This window comes from Gracilinanus agilis, chromosome 2 (genome assembly GCF_016433145.1).
Source record: "Gracilinanus agilis isolate LMUSP501 chromosome 2, AgileGrace, whole genome shotgun sequence".
NCBI lineage: Eukaryota > Metazoa > Chordata > Mammalia > Didelphimorphia > Didelphidae > Gracilinanus > Gracilinanus agilis.
Window position 1 is genome coordinate 139,216,665 of NC_058131.1, and position 6,000 is coordinate 139,222,664.

The window sequence follows — 6,000 nt, forward strand, 5'->3', positions numbered from 1 at the left end:
CATTGCTCTCTCTTGAGTCATGATTATCAGTACACCTCCAGGCTTTTTCCCTAGTTAGATTATATGTTCCTTGAGAGCAAAGACACCCCTCTTTGAATCTCTATTGCCTAGTATAGTGCTTTATTCATAGTATGAACAATATAATATAATGGAAAGATGGTTAGACTTGAAGTTAGGAGGTCAGTGTTAAACTAGTGTTTCTGTTGCTTACTAAGTTGAGGGGCAATATGGAAATAGTTGTCAACAAGAACTCATTAAATGCCTCTTTCCCAAGGACTGTGCTAAGCACTGGACTTACAAATAAAAGGATAAAAGATGATAGCTAATCTTGAGAAGTTCACAGTCCAGTGGGGGGAGACAACTTACAACTTGCAAATAAGTAAGTATAAATAAGCTATATACAAGATAAATTGGAGACAATCAACAGAAGGGAGCACTAGAATTAATAGCAGTTGAAATAGACTTGCTGTAGAAGATGGGCTTTTAGTTGGGATGTGAAGAAAGCCAAGGAAGCCCAACGATTTTTTAAAAATTTAAAAGAAAAAACTTTTATGCCTTTCTCTGTATGTGTGTGTGTCTCTCTGCCTCTCTCTCTTAGAAAAAAGGAATTTTACAAGACAAAATCACAGAATCTTAGACTTAGAGAAGACCTTGATATTACCAGTTAACCAACTTTAACCAAGTGTTGAAGTCTTATACTTTAACATTTCAATGACCCCCATGATTTCATCAATATGAGTGTTACCCTCTTCAGTGTAGATTGTAACTCATCTATACCTTCTTAACCTATGTGATTCTTGACCATATTCTCCCACAGAACTGCTACAGGGGAACTTTCCAATGTACTGAAGGTCTTCCCTGGGCCCTATTATCATTGAAATATTTGAGCCAGGAGGCAGCTGGGTGGCTCAGTGGATTGAGAGCCAGGCCTAGAGATGGGATGTCCTAGGTTCAAATCTGACCTGAGACACTTCTCAGTTGTGTGATCCTGGGTAAGTCACTTGACCCCCATTTCCTAGCCCTTACCACTCTTCTACTTTGGAGCCAATACGCAGGATTGACTCCAAGACAGAAGGTAAGGATTTAAATAAATAAACAAATCAACAAACAAATAAATAAATAAAAAGAAATATTTTAGCCATCTGTCTTTCTTGCCATATGGCTATCCATCTCCTTTTCTAATTCAATTCTATACAACAGGCATTTATTAAAGACTTCAATTATATATGCAAGTTACTGTGCTAGATACTTGGAATCCAAAAACAAAAACATAACAGTCCCTGCCATCAAGGAGTTTCATGTCTATTCAAGGAAAGTGTAATAATGAAATTAAATCTACCCTGCCCATTCTTAGATTTAATGACCAAAGATGTAAACACCACCACTTAATTCTCAAGTGGGAAGTCTATAACCCATGTGTGTGAAAGTGGGTGACAAATCAGAACTGACTGACTGCCCCATGGGCAGTCCTAAGTAAAGTGTCTGTTGTGATTGGACATGTAAACTAGGAGGAAGGCACAGGAAGTGATGCAAAAGAAGCACCTTTAAAAGGAGTAACAACTTCCTGTAACTCATTTCTTGTTCATTTCTTGTACTTAGAGGAACTCTGGCTGGGACCTTGGAGGTGGTGAGACTGTTCTTAACATAGAACTACACTACATAGTAAGTGCAAAGACTGACCTTTTCTGGATTTCTCTAAAGGAACTCTCCTTTCAAGAGATGCTTCATGACTGAAGCTTTTGCTTCATTCATCCCCAGCCCTCAGCCCAAGGCTGAGCCTTCTCTGGCTGAGAACTAATTAGCCCTGCCCGGGTTGAGCCAGGGGCCAGAGCAAATTATTTAGTGTGTTAGGTTTATTATCTTACCTTATTCTCTCTCTGATTTTCTTACTTTCATTCTCTCTTTTCATTTGTAAATAAACTACCATAAAAGTCATTTTGACTTGAGGTTTCTTTCATTAGGAATTGATATTTATTCAATTCCTTGGTAACCAAAACCTTTAATATTCACCCAACTAAACCCTAATTTTTACTCCTTACAAAAGTTAAAGAATATTCTCAAATTAAAATGCAAGAAACTTTATGTGAGAAATGAAAAAAAATGGCGGTAGGGGAGAAGAGAAGGAATCAAAGAAGACTTCAGAGAGTAGAGGGAACCTCAACTGAGCCTTGAAGAAAAACAAGAAATCTTTCATCTGTATGATTTCAGATTATACATTTTCTAGATGATACCTGTTATATCTTGAGCACACTTCAACCTCTTGAAATCTGAGTTTGTATATATTATATATAAAAAGAGAATCATAGTACTAGTTATTAGTTCACCTTCTACTGTGTAGTTCAAATGAAATAATGTATATATTAAAGTGATTTACCTATTTCAAAGAGGTCCCTTATTATTAAGTGCCTACTACACACCCAATACTGTGACTAATAGCAAAACATTTAAAAAATATAGAAGGGGGGGCAGCTGGGTAGCTCAGTGGATTGAGAGCCAGGCCTAGAGATGGGAGGTCCTAGGTTCAAATCTGACCTCAGACACACACACACACACACACACACATACACACACACACACACACACACATATATATATATATATATATATATATATATATATATATAGAGAGAGAGAGAGAGAGAGAGAGAGAGAGAGAGAGAGAGTCTTTTCTTTCAAAGAGAGAGTAATCTAATTGGACACACAAACTCCATGCCCACGAAACAATTAGAAAATAAGAGAAATTGTGTAATCAAGTGCTAAGAAGTAGATGATAGGCTGTAGGAGCAGTAGTATCATAGAGCTAGGACTAGCAAGGCCTGGCAACCCCAAACCCCTCATTTTATGGGTGAGGAAACTGAGGCTGAGAGAGATTATGCAATCTATGCAGGATAACAGCTCAACAAAACTTATGCACTGGAATACCTGAGAGATTTTGCAAGAAAATATGAGTCTTGAGATAAGTTCTGAAAGTGAGTTCGGATTTAGTTAAACAGAAAAGAATAGGGAAAATATTTCTTGCAGAAGGGAAGATCCAAATAAACAAAGAGCTAGAAGCATGGAATGAGAGATTATACCATAGATCAAAAAAAACAAAAAACAATCCTGGACCTATAGTTGGGCGATTTGTACTCAAATCTCAGGTCTTTGTCACCAAGGGTTTCCTCTATTTCCTCATCTACAAAATAAGGATAATAACGCTTACACTCTATAGGCAGCTAGGCAGTGCAGTGACTAAGAGTACGGGACTTGTTTTCAGGAAAACCTTAATCCAAATCCCATCTGAGACCTTTACTAGCTGTCATTCAGCTTCTGCAGGCTCAAGTTCCTAATCTATAAAATGGGGGCAATAAAATCACTTCCCTCACTAAGGTTGTTATAAGAATCAACTAAGATAACATTTATAAAATATTTTGTAAGCCATTAAGGCACTATAAAAACACTAGCTATTATTAATATTAATATTAATTTCACTTTTTATTCAAGATATCTTCCATAAAATAGCTAATATGAAAAAGTGTTTTACATGATCACACAAATATAAAATCTATATAGGATTACTTGCCATCTCAGAGAGAGGGGAGGGAAAAAAGGAAGGAGAGAATTTTGAACTCAAATTTTAAAAAATAATTATTTTTTTTAATTTTACATGTAATTGAGAGAAAAATAAAATGTTATGAAATTATTATGATTATTACCCTCCCCCACAGGATTGTAATTTTCTTACTCCCACACATGCCTTAAAATGCTATAGATATAGAAACTATTATGGTAGTTCTGGGAGAAAAAGATGAAAAGGAGCTGGTTGGATTGGAAAATTTGCCCTTCAAGACCATCTAACCTTCCCAAGGCCCCTAGGCAAGTGACTATATGAAGCTTCCAGGACAAACGACTGGCTGTTATCTATGTCTTCTTGTTAATATGAAAGGCTAAAGGCCCAACATCTACTTCCAGGGGCCATTCTAGAGGTCTTATCGCCCTGACAATCCAGATGTTCTTCCCAATCAGTGAAGTGATCAGTGAGATCATGATCACTCATTGGAGAAGCTTTGTACTGTAGTGGAAAGAGCAGGATAGTTGTAGCCATGGGACCTGACCATGCCATTTACTTCATGTGCCACCTTGGGTAAGTGACCTAATCTCTCAGACCCTCAATGTCCTTATCTGTAAAATGAGGGAGCTAAAAGAGATGACCTCTAGGGTTCCTTCCAGCTCTTAAATCAGTGAATAATGTACCTTCTATGCCCCAGGTCTTGGGCTGGGAACACAAAGTCAAAAGGTGAAACCATTGCTGATCTCAAGAAGCTGACATCCTTTCATTTTGCTCAAATGAAATTATTTCTTGCTGTCCATTTCCCCTTATTGCATTCCTTATAAATTCCCTAGAACAAAGAATATATCCTTCTTCAAGAAAACCTGTCATTCGTTTATTCGCAAATAGTAATCAGATCATAAAGGAATCATTTCAGGCCAAATGTTTCCAAGAATTATTTGAAAAAAATGTGTGAAGTGGCAGAGAAAGATGGTGACTCTACTTCCTCCATCTTGAAAGTAAAATATTAAATGACTTATCCAGAGTCACACAGCAAAGTCCCTGTGCCTGGATTTGAAGGGTGGTTGGGAAATATTGGTGATGAGTTTTACACTCACTCCAAAGTAGAAGGGATTGAAGTAGCCCTAATAAAGGTAATCTTGGGTTCCCTTTTCTCCTACTCTCTGCCTTAAGCACTTTTTCCAATATTCTCCCTTCTTCTTTCCCTCCTTCACCCCATTTCCTACTATAGTAAGCTGCTAATAAAGTAGAGCACTGAATCTGGAAGCAAAAAGAACTGAGTTCAAATCCAGCCTCAGACACTTATTAGCTCTGTGATTCTGAGAAAGTCACTTAATCTCTGTCTGCCTCAGTTCACTCAATGATAAAATGGGTATAATAATAGTAGCACCTTCCTCTCAGGACCATTATGAAGATCAAATGAAATAATATGTATTCATTGATTTGCCAACTTTAAAGCACATTATAAATGTTAGCTATTATTATTAGCCCAAAACAAAATCCTCTACATTCTGGAAGTTTAATAACTAACTTTGAATAGGCAGCTGATAGCAGAGTGGTCCTGTACTTTGTACAGGTTAGATGATCTTAAAGGGTGAATTTTCCAATCCAATGAGCTCTTCTTCCTCACTTGCTCCCACAATCACCATAACAACAGTTCATATACCAAAAGAACTTCAAGACATTCACAGGATTAAAAAAAAATAACAAGCCTTTGAGGGAGGGTAATCATAATAATAATAATTTTTAATATTGTATAGAATACTGGACCTGGAATCAGCAAAACCCAAGTTCAAATTTGGCCTCAAGCACTTATTAGCTGTGTGACCCTGGGCAAGTCACTTAACCTCAGTTTTTTCAACTTTAAAATGGGGATAATAGCACCCACAGGATTATTGTAAGGATAAATGAGATAATATTTGTAAAAGTGCTTAACACAGTGCCTAGTTCATAGTAGCCACTATGTAAATGTTTATTCCCTTCCCTTCTAACTGAGAAATGTTTTCTTTTCAGTCACTTCAAGTCCGAAATCCCAGGTTGCACTTTGAATTACACTGGAGGAACAGAATCTGCTTTGGTTATTTTTCCTTGAAAAATCAAGGAGCCAAAGAGGAAAAAAGGGCCTCTTACTGGCAGGAGAAACTATTTGGTTCCTCTGCCAAAAAAGCACTGTTCACGCATCCCTGTTGGAGAGGGCTCTACAGACAAGGGCCAGGATCCAGCAGCTGCACATACATCTCTCTTGAGGTGGAAAGTAGACTTGGAAGCCAATATGTATAATTTGCACCAGAGGAGCCCAAATGGAATTTCTCTATAATCTATGAATCAGACAGGGATAGCTAAGCACAAAGGGGGGGGAGGAAGGAGGAGGAAAAAAGAAGAGAGGGGGAGAGAGAGAGAGAGAGAGAGAGAGAGAGAGAGAGAGAGAGAGAGAGAGAGAGAGAGAGAGA